We start from the raw sequence: 16,521 nt of genomic DNA, 5'->3' as shown, positions 1-16,521 counted from the left end.
AGACGGAGTCTACAACCCACACAAGTGGCTCAGGTAGTGCAGCTCATCCAGGATGGCACATCAATGCGAGCTGTGGCAAGAAGGTTTGCTGTGTCTGTCAGCGTAGTGTCCAGAGCATGGAGGCGCTACCAGGTGACAGGCCAGTACATCAGGAGACGTGGAGGAGGTCGTAGGAGGGCAACAACCCAGCAGCAGGACCGCTACCTCCGCCTTTGTGCAAGGAGGAGCACTGCCAGAGCCCTGCAAAATGACCTCCAGCTGGCCACAAATGTGCATATGTCTGTTCAAACGGTCAGAAACAGACTCCATGAGGGTGGAATGAGGGCCCGACGTCCACAGGTGGGGGTTGTGCTTACAGCCCAACACCGTGCAGGACGTTTGGCATTTGCCAGAGAACACCAAGATTGGCAAATTCGCCACTGGCGCCCTGTGCTCTTCACAGATGAAAGCAGGTTCACACTGAGCACGTGACAGACATGACAGAGTCTGGAGACGCCGTGGAGAACGTTCACAGCCCTCCATGTGCTCGCCAGAGGTAGCCTGACTGCCATTAGGTACCGAGATGAGATCCTCAGACCCCTTGTGAGACCATATGCTGGTGCGGTTGGCCCTGGGTTCCTCCTAATGCAAGACAATGCTAGACCTCATGTGGCTGGAGTGTATCAGCAGTTCCTGCAAGAGGAAGGCATTGATGCTATGGACTGGCCCGCCCGTTCCCCAGACCTGAATCCAATTGAGCACATCTGGGACATCATGTCTCGCTCCATCCACCAACGCCACGTTGCACCACAGACTGTCCAGGAGTTGGCGGATGCTTTAGTCCAGGTCTTGGGGGAGATCCCTCAGGAGACCATCCGCCACCTCATCAGGAGCATGCCCAGGCGTTGTAGGGAGGTCATACAGACACGTGGAGGCCACACACACTACTGAGCCTCATTTTGACTTGTTTTAAGGACATTACATCAAAGTTGGATCAGCCTGTAGTGTGGTTTTCCACTTTAATTTTGAGTGTGACTCCAAATCCAGACCTCCATGGGTTGATAAATTGGATTTCCATTGATTATTTTTGTGTGATTTTGTTGTCAGCACATTCAACTATGTAAAGAAAAAAGTATTTAATAAGATTATTTCTTTCATTCAGATCTAGGATGTGTTGTTTAAGTGTTCCCTTTATTTTTTTGAGCAGTATATTTACAATCCATACAGACACACTGCACTGAATCAGACATATTTGCTATAGTTATAGTACCGGTACGACTTCGGTGACTTGCGACTCGTTGGGGCGGGCCAGGCACCTGCAAGCGGACTGGGTTCGTCAGTCGGGTGTTGCCCTCGACAAATTTGGTTTGTCACCTGAAACCCTCACAAACTTTTACAGATGCACAATTGAAAGCATCCTATCGGGCTGTATCACCGCCTGGTATGGCAACTGCTCCGCCCACAACCGGAAGGCTCTCCAGAGGGTGGTGCGGTCTGCACAACGCATCACCGGGGGCAAACTACCTGCCCTCCAGGACACCTACACCACCCGATGTCACAGGAAGGCCAAAAAGATCATCAAGGACAACAACCACCCGAGCCACTGCCTGTTCACCCCGCTATCATCCAGAAGTTGAGGTCAGTACAGGTGCATCAAAGCTGAGACCGGAAGACTGAAAAACAGCTTCTATCTCAAGGCCATTAGACAGTTAAACAGCTTCTATCTCCAGGCCATCAGACTGATAAACAGCCATCACTAGCACTTTAGAGGCTGCTGCCCTGTATACATAGACTTGAAATCACTGGCCACTTTAATAACGGAACACTAGTCACTTTAATAATGTTTACATATTTTCCATTACTCATCACATATGAATATACACTGTATTCTATTCTACTGTATTTTAGTCTGTCGCTCTGACATTGCTCATCCATATATTTATATATTCTTAATTCACAATAACATCTGCTAAACTCGTGTATGTGACCAATAAAATTTGATTTGTATTGATTTGATTTTGAAGTTTCTAAGGACATAACCTGTGTTTTCTTCTCCCGTTTCAAGTTTCTACGGGTATAACTTCTAACCCTTTGCCCGTTCTCTCTCCCCCCTCTCTCTCTCTCTCTCTCTCCTCAACAGGAGTCATGAGGTACTATAATCTACCCTCTCTGTCTCTCTCTCCCTCTCTCTCTCTGTCTCTCTCTCTGTCTCTCTGTCTCTCTCTCTCTCCCTCTCTCTCTGTCTCTCTCTCTCTCTCTCTCTCTCTCTATCTCTCTCTGTCTCTCTCTCTCTCTCTGTCTCTCTCTCTCTCTCTCTCTCTGTCTCTCTCTCTCTCTCCCTCTCTCTCTGTCTCTCTCTCTCTCCCTCTCTCTCTGTCTCTCTCTCTATCTCTCTCTGTCTCTCTCTCTCTCTCTCTCCCTCTCGCTCTACCTCTCTCTCTCTCTACCTCTCTCTCTCTCTCTCCCTCTCTCCCTCTCGCTCTACCTCTCTCTCTCTCTCTCTGTCTCTCTCTGTCTCTCTCTCTCTCTCCCTCTCGCTCTCTGTCTCTCTCTACCTCTCTCTCTCTCTCTACCTCTCTCTCCTCAACAGGAGTCATAAGGTATTATATTTAAAGTATGGAAGGTATGTGTGTTATTTCGTTTTATTTCGTTCCAGGAGTCTGGTTGGTAAGCCTTCATCTATCTTTAACAGGAGGGACAGAGGGAGAGAGGAATAGAGAGAGGTGGAAGGATAGAGGGAGGGAGAGAGAGAGAGATAGAGGGATAGAGCAGCAAACTGGTTGGCTTTCAGAAAACTGGTGAAATTTCTTCTGTGTCTTTACATCACTACTTAGAATCGTTCAACTTTCGCTGAATCAAACAGTTCAAAGTTCACTGAATCCTCTGTTGATACGTTACAATAGAGTTGTTGTATTTCCACCTGTTATCTCTGTAGAGAGAGAAGAGAGAGAGAGAGAGAGAGAGAGAAGATTATAGTACCTCATGACTCCCGTTGAGGAGAGAGAGAGAGAGAGAGAGAGAGAGAGAGAGAGAGAGAGAGAGAGAGAGAGAGAGAGAGAGAATATCTCTCTTTGCACACCTGGATTGTACAATATTTGCACATTATCTTTTAAAAATTATTCATGCTCTGTCAAGTTGGTTGTTGATCATCAGCCATTTTCTAGTCTTGCCATAGATCTTCTAAGTTAAAACTGTAACTAGGCCACTGAGGAACATTCAATGTCGTCTTGGTAAGCAACTCCAGGGTAGATTTCACCTTGTGTTTTAGGTTATTTTCCTACTGAAAGGTGAATTTGTCTCCCAGTGAATGTTGAAAACAGACTGAACCATGTTTTACTCTAGGATTTTGCCTGTGCTTAACTCTATTCCATTTCTATTTATCCCAACAACAACAACAAAAATCCCTAGTTCTTGCCAATGACAAGCATACCCATAACATGATGCAGCCACCACCATGCTTGAATATATGAAGAGTGGTACTCAGTGATGTGTTGTATTGGATTTGTGTTCAGGGCATAAAGTTAATTTCTTTGCCACATTTTTTGCAGTATTACTTTAGTGCCTTGTTGCAAACAGGATGCATGTTTTGGAATATTTGTATTCTGTACAAGCGTCCTTCTTTTCACTCTGTCATTTAGGTTAGTATTGTGGAGTAACTACAATGTTGTTGATCCATCCTCAGTTTTCTCCTATCACAGCCATTAAACTGAGCAGTTTCCTTCCTCTCTGGCAACTGAGTTAAGAAGGACGCCTGTATCTTTGTAGTGACTGGGTGTTTTGATACACCATCCAAAGTGTAATTAATAACTTCACCATGCTCAAAGGGGATATTCAATGTCTGCTTTTTTGTTTTTACCCATCTACCAATAGGTGTTCTGCTTTGTGAGGCATTGGAAAGCAACGTCAGCACAAGAACTGTTCGTCAGGAGCTTCATGAAACGGGTTTCCATGGCCGAGCAGCCACACACAAGCCTTAGATCACCATGCGTAATGCCAAGTGTCGGCTGGAGAGATGTAAAGCTCGCCAACATTGGACTCTGGAGGAGTGGAAACACGTTATCTGGAGTGACGAATCACGCTTCACCATCTGGCAGTCCGACGGACGAATCTGGGTTTGGCGGATGCCAGGAGAACGCTACCTGCCCAAATGCATAGTGCCAACTGTAAAGTTTGGTGGAGGAAGAATAATGGTCTGGGGCTGTTTTTCATGGTTCAGGCACCTTAGTTCCAGTGAAGGGAAATCTTAACGCTACAGCATACAATGACATTCTAGACTATTCTGTGCTTCCAACGTTGTGGCAACAGTTTGGGGAAGGCCCTTACCTGTTTCAGAATGACAATGTCCCCGGAAGACCTTGACTGGCCTGCACGGAGACCTGACCTCAACCCCATCAAACACCTTTGGGATGAATTGGAACGCAGACTGCGAGCCAGGGCCTAATCACCCAACATCAGTGCCCGACCTCACTAATGCTCTTGTGGCTGAATGGAGGCAAGTCCCCGCAGCAATGTTCCAACATCTAGTGGAAAGCCTTCCCAGAAGAGTGGAGGCTGTTATAGCAGCAAAGGGGGGGGACCAACTCCATATTAATGCCCATGATTTTGGAATGAGATGTTGGACGAGCAGGTGTCCACATACTTTAGGTCATGTAGTGTATTATGTGACTTGTTAAATACATTTTTACTTCCTGAACATATTTAGGGTTGCCATAACAACAGTGTTGAATAATTATTGACTCAAAAAACATTTCAGTTTTCCATTTTTTTAAATTAATTAAAAAAATAATTCTAAAAACATTCCACTTTGACATTATGGGGTATTGTGTGTAGACCAGTGACAAACAATCTCAAAGTAATCCATTTTAAATTCAAGCTGTAACAACAACATGTGGAAAAAGTAAAGGGGTGCCAATACTTTCTGAAGGCCCTGTATAGGGATTTGGAACGCAATCTAGGCTCTGCTTGATGCTCTGCCATGAATTTGTAATTAGTAACAGACAGAGAGAGAGAGAGGTCTATCCTAAGTGACTAATTAGTAACAGACAGACAGAGAGAGAGGTCTATCCTAAGTGACTAATTAGTAACAGACAGAGAGAGAGAGAGAGAGAGGTCTATCCTAAGTGACTAATTAGTAACAGACAGACAGAGAGAGAGGTCTATCCTAAGTGACTAATTAGTAACAGACAGACAGACAGACAGAGAGAGGTCTATCCTAAGTGACTAATTAGTAACAGACAGACAGAGAGAGAGGTCTATCCTAAGTGACTAATTAGTAACAGACAGACAGACAGAGAGAGGTCTATCCTAAGTGACTAATTAGTAACAGACAGACAGAGAGAGAGGTCTATCCTAAGTGACTAATTAGTAACAGACAGACAGACAGACAGAGAGAGGTCTATCCTAAGTGACTAATTAGTAACAGACAGACAGAGAGAGAGAGGTCTATCCTAAGTGACTAATTAGTAACAGACAGACAGACAGAGAGAGGTCTATCCTAAGTGACTAATTAGTAACAGACAGACAGAGAGAGAGGTCTATCCTAAGTAGGGTTGCAAAGGGTCGGAAACTTTCCGGTAAATTTCCAGAATTTTTCCATGGGAAGTTAGGCCCTGGAATTTGAGGAATTTTTGCTTAAATTCATCCAAAAAGTTAGTTTATAACAGTAAACCTTTTTTGTGGGGTACACATAAGGCAACTCTAGGTCTTGTGGCATATTTTGGTTCAACTATCCCCAATTTAATGGAATTGCAACCCTCTGCATGCACAGTGCATTCTTCCATCACATGTACAGCTGACTCTCAAGATCTTGCACACTAATGAGATGCTATTGAGCCCACACTACTACACTGTCTGAGCCAAGGACTACATGCTTTCTGGTAAGTTTTGATTACAATACTGGGTAGGGTGAATATATTTTATATGACATGCATGATTTTTGTTAACTAGTAAATAGTAGCCTTCAGCAAAGTGTGTTTAAATCATTTTTAACTTGTTAACAATTTCTGCTAGTTAGTTTTTGCTACCATGTGGGTTTCAGCTTGCTTGAGCCTGCTAACTGAGGAGTGTTAATTCACCTGTTTCCATACATGTTTCAATTTAAAACATTTATCTTACAACGGAGTTGTTTAACTGCTTAACTATTTATCTGTACATGGAATTGTTTTAGTTTTTTATAACTTGTTTTTTCTCATCTTTACAGGAAAATGCCACGGGCACTATCTGATGTGTGGAGACATTTCACTACAGCTAATGTAAAAGGAAAAGCTGTGTACATTTGCAAATAATGTGCCAAATCATATGTGAAGAATGCAACAAAGATGCAGAATCATCTGGCCAAGTGCATAAAGTTCCCTCAGCGCTCACAACAAGCAACCTCTGACAAAAGTCCGTCTACTTCTATTGGAGGTGAAAATGATGAATCAGACACCTTATCGATAGCAACAGCTAACGGTCCTCCTGGAATCAGAAGTGTTTTTTGACTCAATGGAGGAACGTAGTCAGAGAAATGCTGATGAATGTCTTGCTAGAGCTGTTTATGCAACTGGTTCACCTCTGATGCTCACAGGCAATGTGTATTGGAAGAGATTTCTGAATGTTATTCACCCAGCATACACCTCTCTCCACTTCCTCATTTATACCATGTTTATCTACTCATTTGCTAGATGCAGAGTTCAACAGAGTTCAAGTGAAGGTCAAGCAAATCCTAGAGAAAGCAGACTCTATTGCAATCATCTCTGATGGCCGGTCAAATGTTTGTGGGCAAGGAATAATTAACAACAGCATCTCCACCCCTCAACCAGTATTCTACAAGAGCACAGACACAAGGGACAACAGACACACCGGTCTCTACATTGCAGATGAGCTGAAGGCAGTCATCAATGACCTTGGACCACAGAAGGTATTTGCACTGGTGACAGACAATGCTGCGAACATGAATACTGCTTGGTCTAAAGTGGAGGAGTCCTACCCTCACATCACACCCATTGGCTGTGCTGCTCATGCATTGATTCAGCTCCTCAAGGACATCATGGCACTGAAAACAATGGATACACTCTACAAGAGAGCCAAGGAAATGGTTAGGTATGTGAAGGGTCATCAAGTTATAGCAGCAATCTACCTCACCAAGCAAAGTGAGAAGAATAAGAGCACCACATTGAAGCTGCCCAGCAACACCCGTTGGGGTGGTGTCGTCATGTTTGACAGTCTCCTGGAGGGGAAGGAGTCTCTCCAAGAAATGGCCATATCACAGTCTGCTGATATGGACAGCCCCATCAAGAGGATCCTCCTGGATGATGTATTTTGGGAGAGAGTGGTAAGCAGCCTGAAACTCCTGAAACCTATAGCAGTAGCCATTGCACGGATTGAGGGAGACAATGCCATCCTGTCTGATGTTTAGATTCTGCATGCAGATGTAAGAGAAGATATCTGTACTGCCCTGCCCACTTCACTGTTGCTCCAAGCAGAGGAAACTGCAGTTCTGAAATACATTTAAAAAAGCGTGAAGACTTCTGCCTGAAGCCCATACAGGCCGAAGCGTACATGTTGGACCCCAAGTATGCTGGCGAGAGCATCCTGTCTGGTGCAGAGATCAACACTACCGTGTCTCGCCACCTTGGCCTGGATGAGAGCAAGGTTCTTGACAGTCTGGCGAAGTACACTTCCAAGCAAGGGCTCTGGGATGGAGATGTAATATAGCAGTCGTGCCAACAAATCTCATCAGCCACCTGGTGGAAGGGACTTTGTGGATCTGAGGCTCTTTCCCCTGTTGCCTCCATCATCCTCCAAATCCCACCAACATCAGCCGCCTCAGAGCACAACTGGTCCTTGTTTGGGAACACACACACCAAAGCACGCAACAGGCTGACCAATACAAGGGTTGACAAATTGGTGGCCATCCGGGCAAATTTGAGGCTTTTCGAGCCTGACAACGAGCCATCCTCAACCAGGTTGGAAAGTGACAGTGAAGATGAGGTCTCAGAGTCTGATGTTCAAGAGGTGGACATTGAGGAGGTCCAGGGAGAAGACATGGAAGCCTGAGAGGAAGACAACCAAAGCTTTAGTTTCTAGACTATCATTTTACAGATGTATGTTGAAAATGTTTTTTGTAGATGCGATGGATCATTGGGGATCATTCAATATTCCCTTTCTTTTGTTGTTCAGTGAAATCATCCCATGTGAAGCGTCAACTCATTTAATTAAAGTTCAATTCGTAACAAAATTATTTTTATTTCTATTGGAAGAATTTAATAATTTGCAATTATGTCTACTTATGATAAGGTTTAGGTTTCTGTCTCCAAATGATATGGTAAATATATCCAATGCAAAAAACATCTACATTTAAATGGAATTAATATCAAATTTGCATATATTCTCGTTAATTCCCACGGAAAGTTTCCACCTCTGAATATTCCCCAAAATGTGCAACCCTAATCCTAAATGACTCTCAAGAGCCACTCCTCTTCCTCATCTCCCCCGTTGCCCTCTCCTCTTCCTCATCTCCCCGTTGCCCTCTCCTCTTCCTCATCTCCCCGTTGCCCTCTCCTCTTCCTCATCTCTCCGTTGCCCTCTCCTCTTCCTCATCTCTCCGTTGCCCTCTCCTCTTCCTCATCTCCCCGTTGCCCTCTCCTCTTCCTCATCTCTCCGTTGCCCTCTCCTCTTCCTCATCTCTCCGTTGCCCTCTCCTCTTCCTCATCTCTCCGTTGCCCTCTCCTCTTCCTCATCTCTCCGTTGCCCTCTCCTCTTCCTCATCTCTCCGTTGCCCTCTCCTCTTCCTCATCTCCCTGTTGCTCTCTCCTCTGTTGCTGCCACCTTTTATGTCTAATCCAGATAATGACATTGGTCACAATGAAAGACCCTTATGTCTCCACTAATAGGAAAACCAACTAATGTCTGTAATGAAACAGTCACCTCTGGACTGTGGCAGATATATAACACCATGTTTAACCAAAATAACTTACCATGATAATCGGAAAACAAGGACATTGACTAAAATAGGCCTTGGAGGAAGGTATAAGTGGGAAAATACATGGTGCTTGCCTGTGTGTTTCAACACGTTTCCCTAGCCACATTAAAACACACCAGAGCTTGTTACCAGTAACAACAGGCTACCTGTTACGGTTCAGTGTAAAGAGGAGAGACAGGGAAGGAGGGAGGGGTATGGTTATTAGTAGTAGTTTGTAACGGCCCTGGCCATAGAGAGGGGTTTTTTTGTTCTTTATTTTGGTTAGGCCAGGGTGTTACATTGGGAGGGCGTTCTATGTTCATTTTTCTATGTTGGTTTGTTTCGTTGATTTTGGCCGTGTGTGGCTTCCAATCAGGCACAGCTGTAGAGTGTTGTTGCTGATTGGGGAGTCACACATAAGTGCCTGTTTTTCCGTTGGGGTTTTGTGGGTAATTGTTTCTGTTGTGTGGTTTGCACCTGACAGGACTGTTTGGCTGTCTTGTGTATTCTTTCTGTTATTAAAATCATGATGAACACTAACTCCGCTGCGCCTTGGTCTACTCTCTCTCCCGACAGCCGTTACATAGTTGCACCCTCGACAACTACTATGATTATTATTATTTGACCCTGCTGGTCATTTATGAACATTTGAACATCTTGGCCATGTTCTGTTATAATCTCCAACCCGGCACAGCCAGAAGAGGACTGGCCACCCCTCATAGCCTGGTTCCTCTCTAGGTTTCTTCCTAGGTTTTTGGCCTTTCTAGGGAGTTTTTCCTAAGTCGCTGTGCTTCTACACCTGCATTGCTTGCTGTTTGAGGGGGTTTTAGGCTGGGTTTCTGTACAAGCACTTTGAGATATCAGCTGATGTAAGAAGGGCTTTATAAATACATTTGATTTGATTTGATAAGGTCGGTGGTGGGACTTCTTCATGCTCTCTTCTTCTATATAAACTGAACAAAAATATTAAGAAATGCATTCACGCAACAATTTCAAAGATTTTACTGAGTTACAGTTCATATAAGGAAATCGGTCAATTGAAATAAATTCATTAGACCTTAATCTATGGATTTCACATGACTGGGAATACAGATTATGCATCTGTTGGTCACAGATACCTTCAAAAGAAGGTAGGTGTGTGGATCAGAAAACCAGTCAGTATCTGGTGTGACCATTTGCCTCATCCAGTGTGACACATCTTCCTTCACATGGAGTTGATCAGGCTGTTGATTGGTGGCCTGTTGACCCACTCCTTTTCAACAGCTGTGTGAAGTTGCTGGATATTGGGCGGGAAATGGAACACGCTGTCGTACACGTCGATCCAGAGCATACCAAACATGCTCAATGGGTGACATGTCTGGTGAGTATGCAGGCCATGGAAGAACTGGGACATTTTCAGCTTCCAGGAATTGTGTACAGATCCTTGCGACATGGGGGCCGTGCATTATCATGAAACATGTGGTGATGGCGAATGACCTCAGGATATTGTTACTGTATTTCTGTGCATTCACATTGCCATCGATAAAATGCAATTGTGTTCGTTGTCCGTAGCTTATGCCTGTCCATACCATAACCCCACCACCACCATGGGGCACTCTGTTCACAACGTTGACATCAGCAAACCGCTCGCTCGGTTGTGAGGCTGGTTGGATGTACTGCCAAATTCTCTAAAACAAAATCTGAGGCAGCTTATGATAGAGATTAATTACCATTCAATTCTCTGGCAACAGTTCTGGTGGACATTCCTGCAGTCAGCTTGCCAATTACACACTCCTTCAAAACTTGAGACATCTGTGACATTGTGTTGTATGACAAAACTACACATTTTAGAGTAGCCTTTTATTGTCCCCAGTACAAGGTGCACCTGTGTAATGATTATGATATGTCACACCTGTCAGGTGGATGGATTATCTTGGCAAAGGATAAAATGCTCACTAACAGGGAGGTAAACAAATTTGTGCACAAAATTTGAGAGAAATAAGCTTTTTGTGCGTATGGAACATTTCTGGGATCTTTTATTTCAGCTCATGAAACATGGGACCAACACTTTACATGTTGCGTTTATATTTTTTGTTCAGGATGAGGAGGTACAGGGTTAGCCTGCTGAGCTAAAGGCACGGGGAGGAGGAGGTACAGGGTTAGCCTGCTGAGCTAAAGGCACGGGGAGGAAGAGGTACAGGGTTAGCCTGCTGAGCTAAAGGCACGAGGAGGAAGAGGTACAGGGTTAGCCTGCTGAGCTAAAGGCACGGGGAGGAGGAGGTACAGGGTTAGCCTGCTGAGCTAAAGGCACGGGGAGGAAGAGGTACAGGGTTAGCCTGCTGAGCTAAAGGCACGGGGAGGAAGAGGTACAGGGTTAGCCTGCTGAGCTAAAGGCACGAGGAGGAAGAGGTACAGGGTTAGCCTGCTGAGCTAAAGGCACGAGGAGGAAGAGGTACAGGGTTAGCCTGCTGAGCTAAAGGCACGGGGAGGAAGAGGTACAGGGTTAGCCTGCTGAGCTAAAGGCACGGGGAGGAAGAGGTACAGGGTGGGGTTATTGGGTTCGCTGAAGCCTCTTCACCTCATGAAAAGATGACCCGTTAACACAAGGCATGCGTCCCAAAACGAATGTTGCTCAATGAGAAATACAAAGTGACCTATATTATTAGTTATTATTATTAAAGCCCATCAGTACAGATGTAAATAAAGCAAGAACTGCAATTGAGGTGGTGTATCATGCAGTTGCAACAAAACAACACGTGGTGCTCTGCTCTGCTCCAACATGGAGAGGTCTGCTCAACCACAGGCCTCTGGAAGGTATGCAGGGTCAATGTGGAGAGGTCTGCTCAACCACAGGCCTCTGGAAGGTATGCAGGGTCAATGTGGAGAGGTCTGCTCAACCACAGGCCTCTGGAAGGTATGCAGGGTCAATGTGGAGAGGTCTGCTCAACCACAGGCCTCTGGAAGGTATGCAGGGTCAACGTGGAGAGGGTACATACCGCTCAACCACAGGCCTCTGGAAGGTATGCAGGGTCAATGTGGAGAGGGTACATACCGCTCAACCACAGGCCTCTGGAAGGTATGCAGGGTCAATGTGGAGAGGTCTGCTCAACCACAGGCCTCTGGAAGGTATGCAGGGTCAATGTGGAGAGGGTACATACCGCTCAACCACAGGCCTCTGGAAGGTATGCAGGGTCAATGTGGAGAGGTCTGCTCAACCACAGGCCTCTGGAAGGTATGCAGGGTCAATGTGGAGAGGGTACATACCGCTCAACCACAGGCCTCTGGAAGGTATGCAGGGTCAATGTGGAGAGGTCTGCTCAACCACAGGCCTCTGGAAGGTATGCAGGGTCAATGTGGAGAGGTCTGCTCAACCACAGGCCTCTGGAAGGTATGCAGGGTCAATATGGAGAGGTCTGCTCAACCACAGACCTCTGGAAGGTATGCAGGGTCAATGTGGAGAGGGTACATACCGCTCAACCACAGGCCTCTGGAAGGTATGCAGGGTCAATGTGGAGAGGTCTGCTCAACCACAGACCTCTGGAAGGTATGCAGGGTCAATGTGGAGAGGGTACATACCGCTCAACCACAGGCCTCTGGAAGGTATGCAGGGTCAATGTGGAGAGGTCTGCTCAACCACAGGCCTCTGGAAGGTATGCAGGGTCAATGTGGAGAGTTCTGCTCAACCACAGACCTCTGGAAGGTATGCAGGGTCAATGTGGAGAGGGTACATACCGCTCAACCACAGGCCTCTGGAAGGTATGCAGGGTCAATGTGGTGAGGTCTGCTCAACCACAGGCCTCTGGAAGGTATGCAGGGTCAATGTGGAGAGGGTACATACCGCTCAACCACAGGCCTCTGGAAGGTATGCAGGGTCAATGTGGAGAGTTCTGCTCAACCACAGGCCTCTGGAAGGTATGCAGAGTCAATGTGGAGAGGTCTGCTCAACCACAGGCCTCTGGAAGGTATGCAGGGTCAATGTGGAGAGGGTACATACCGCTCAACCACAGGCCTCTGGAAGGTATGCAGGGTCAATGTGGAGAGGTCTGCTCAACCACAGGCCTCTGGAAGGTATGCAGGGTCAATGTGGAGAGTTCTGCTCAACCACAGGCCTCTGGAAGGTATGCAGGGTCAATGTGGAGAGGTCTGCTCAACTACAGGCCTCTGGAAGGTATGCAGGGTCAATGTGGAGAGGTCTGCTCAACCACAGGCCTCTGGAAGGCATGCAGGGTCAATGTGGAGAGGTCTGCTCAACCACAGGCCTCTGGAAGGTATGCAGGGTCAATATGGAGAGGTCTGCTCAACCACAGACCTCTGGAAGGTATGCAGGGTCAATGTCGAGAGGTCTGCTCAACCACAGGCCTCTGGAAGGTATGCAGGGTCAATGTGGAGAGGTCTGCTCAACCACAGGCCTCTGGAAGGTATGCAGGGTCAATGTGGAGAGGTCTGCTCAACCACAGGCCTCTGGAAGGTATGCAGGGTCAATGTGGAGAGGTCTGCTCAACCACAGGCCTTTGGAAGGTATGCAGGGTCAATGTGGAGAGGTCTGCTCAACCACAGGCCTCTGGAAGGTATGCAGGGTCAATGTGGAGAGGTCTGCTCAACCACAGGCCTCTGGAAGGTATGCAGGGTCAATGTGGAGAGGTCTGCTCAACCACAGGCCTCTGGAAGGTATGCAGGGTCAATGTGGAGAGGTCTGCTCAACCACAGGCCTCTGGAAGGTATGCAGGGTCAATGTGGAGAGGGTACATACCGCTCAACCACAGGCCTCTGGAAGGTATGCAGGGTCAATGTGGAGAGGTCTGCTCAACCACAGGCCTCTGGAAGGTATGCAGGGTCAATGTGGAGAGGTCTGCTCAACCACAGGCCTCTGGAAGGTATGCAGGGTCAATGTGGAGAGGGTACATACCGCTCAACCACAGGCCTCTGGAAGGTATGCAGGGTCAATGTGGAGAGGTCTGCTCAACCACAGGCCTCTGGAAGGCATTACATCCAGACACTGACCCGACTGGCTACACCCCCGCCCCTCCTGCCCCGCCCCTCCTGCCCCTCCTGCCCCGCCCCTCCTGCCCCGCCCCTCCTGCCCCTCCTGCCCCGCCCGCCCCTCCTGCCCCTCCCGCCCCTCCTGCCCCTCCTGCCCCTCCCGCCCCTCCTGCCCTGCCCCTCCCGCCCCTCCTGCCCTGCCCCTCCCGCCCCTCCTGCCCCTCCCGCCCCTCCTGCCCTGCCCCTCCTGCCCCTCCTGCCCCTCCCGCCCCTCCCGCCCCTCCTGCCCCGCCCCTCCTGCCCCTCCCGCCCCTCCCGCCCCTCCTGCCCTGCCCCTCCCGCCCCTCCTGCCCCTCCTGCCCCGCCCCTCCTGCCCCGCCCCTCCCGCCCCTCCCGCCCCTCCTGCCCCGCCCCTCCTGCCCCTCCCGCCCCTCCTGCCCCTCCTGCCCCTCCTGCCCCTCCCCCCCTCCTGCCCCTCCTGCCCCTCCCACCCCTCCTGCCCCGCCCCTCCCGCCCCTCCTGCCCCTCCCGCCCCTCCTGCCCCGCCCCTCCCGCCCCTCCCGCCCCTCCTGCCCCTCCTGCCCCTCCTGCCCCTCCTGCCCCTCCTGCCCCTAGGCTTATCAAAACATGTAAACAGCAATGCAGCATAATCAAACAGAACACTTTAGGGCTTCCTCTGATACAGAATAACCAATAAGCAATGGAGGGCGTGTCGGGATACGGTCGGGGCTCATCTCAGTGCTAGAGGCGGTCACTACAGACTCTGGTTTGATCCCGGGCTGTATCACAAACTGGCTGTGATCGTGAGTCCCATAGGGCGGAGCACAATTGGCCCCTAGCATTTTCCGGGTTAGGGTAGGGTTTGGCCCTGGGGTTTGGCCATCATTGTAAAATAAGAACGTGTTATTAATTGACTTGCCTAGTTCAATAAAAGGTAAAAAATAAATGTTTTTTTTTTAAAAGTAGCCTACCTGTTTGAAGGGGATTTAGAAGGACTTTATTAATGCCAAGAATCGACTCCTGAATGTGGCAGCAAAAAACATCTCTGAAATTCTATCCCTTATCTTCATGGAATAATGTAAAGTAAAGTGTGACTGGTCCAGTCCTGGTCGAGTCCTCTTGGACTGCACCTATACGGTGATGGTGTCTGTATCATACCGACACGTTGATCATGATGAGAAGCAAAACTAACAAGCAGCGAGCAACAGAATAACACGTCCCATTCATAGCCTGTTGCCTGTCCGGGCGAGTGAACATATATCACAATAACACAACACTGTGTGGCGGCAACGTGGCTGGCTCGCCTCTTCCGAGAGAGTTGATTCAGCACAGCAACACAAGACCAAGCGCACTGCACCGACCAGGCATTAGGGACCGGACTTTGTGGAAGGAGTGAGGGAAAACAAAACACACCTTCCTTTCCTTAGATCTATTCGTAGTTCCTTGCGGTCCGGTACCGTCAATTCAGAATGAACAGTTAAAAAATATATATATAATCGCAGTACAATCTCTACACTGCCCTGGGGTAGACCGGTATAATGGGAAACCAATTGAGATGTTCTGTCTTTCACACACACTCCGGTTCGTTCCTCTGCGCCTTTCTCACACTCCGGTTCGTCCCTCTGCGCCTGTCAGACACTCCGGTTCGTTCCTCTGCGCCTTTCACACTCCGGTTCGTTCCTCTGCGTCTGTCAAACACTCCGGTTCGTTCCTCGGCGCCTCTCACACTCCGGTTCGTTCCTCTGCGCCTTTCTCACACTCCGGTTGGTCCCTCTGCGCCTGTCAGACACTCCGGTTCGTTCCTCTGCGCCTTTCACACTCCGGTTCGTTCCTCTGCGCCTTTCTCACACCCCGGTACGTTCCTCTGCGCCTGTCAAACACTCCGGTTCGTTCCTCTGCGCCTTTCTCAAACCCCGGTTCGTTCCTCTGCGCCTTTCTCACACTCCGGTTCGTTCCTCTGCGTCTGTCAAACACTCCGGTTAGTTGCTCTGATATCAGCATCAGAATGTTCCATGTGCTCGCCTTCCATGCAGCATCCAAACCCGAGACTGGGAGAGAGATATAGCCTAGAAATAACATATGTGGAGATGTTTTCTTTATCCCAGGTTGGTTATCAGAAGATAAAGAAAGAAGCTTCGCTTGCAAGTTTCTTCATCTTCCAGCATGGGGGGAGAGAGAGAGAGAGAAAGAGAGGCTATATAACATAAAGGCCTATTCACCAGGGATAGAGAGAGAGAGAGAGAGAGAGAGAGAGAGAGAGAGAGAGAGAGAGAGAGAGAGAGAGAGAGAGAGCACGCAACGCACATGCTCTTGGTCTCCGTCAATAGGCTGCCTCTGCCTACATCTTCCGTATCCATGTAGTAACTAGGAGAAAAGACTAACCACAGTTAGTCAGAGAAAGGACCAATCCGCTCCCTCCTATTCACGGCTGAGCGGTATATCAGAAAGTAGCGCTCAGCCTGGTTAACTCTTTCAGGGCCGGTGCGCTTCATATGGCCGCTCAATAGGTATTTACATAATCCCATATAAATTCCAGCAAACACAAATGACTTGAAAATGACTGTTTTTATTTATTTATTTATTTATTTATTTTGATTTTGATATGGAGGCTGTTTACGTTCTAATTCGGAAAACATTGATCC

General features: G+C 47.8%; 1 protein-coding gene across 1 annotated transcript in view; it reads right to left on the bottom strand.

Moving 5' to 3' along the window:
* LOC106572952 (coiled-coil domain-containing protein 120) overlaps positions 1-16,217 on the bottom strand; it is a 125,477-nt gene extending 109,260 nt beyond the window's left edge. The window contains exon 1 of the mRNA XM_045696556.1: positions 14,851-16,217. The gene's annotated coding sequence lies outside the window, so the exon portion shown is untranslated. The remainder of the gene's footprint in view (positions 1-14,850) is intronic.
* Positions 16,218-16,521: the final 304 nt, after the last annotated feature.

The sequence above is a fragment of the Salmo salar genome, chromosome ssa15, assembly GCF_905237065.1.
Source record: "Salmo salar chromosome ssa15, Ssal_v3.1, whole genome shotgun sequence".
Classification (NCBI taxonomy): Eukaryota; Metazoa; Chordata; class Actinopteri; order Salmoniformes; family Salmonidae; genus Salmo; species Salmo salar.
This window is presented reverse-complemented; position numbering and strand designations above follow the sequence as displayed.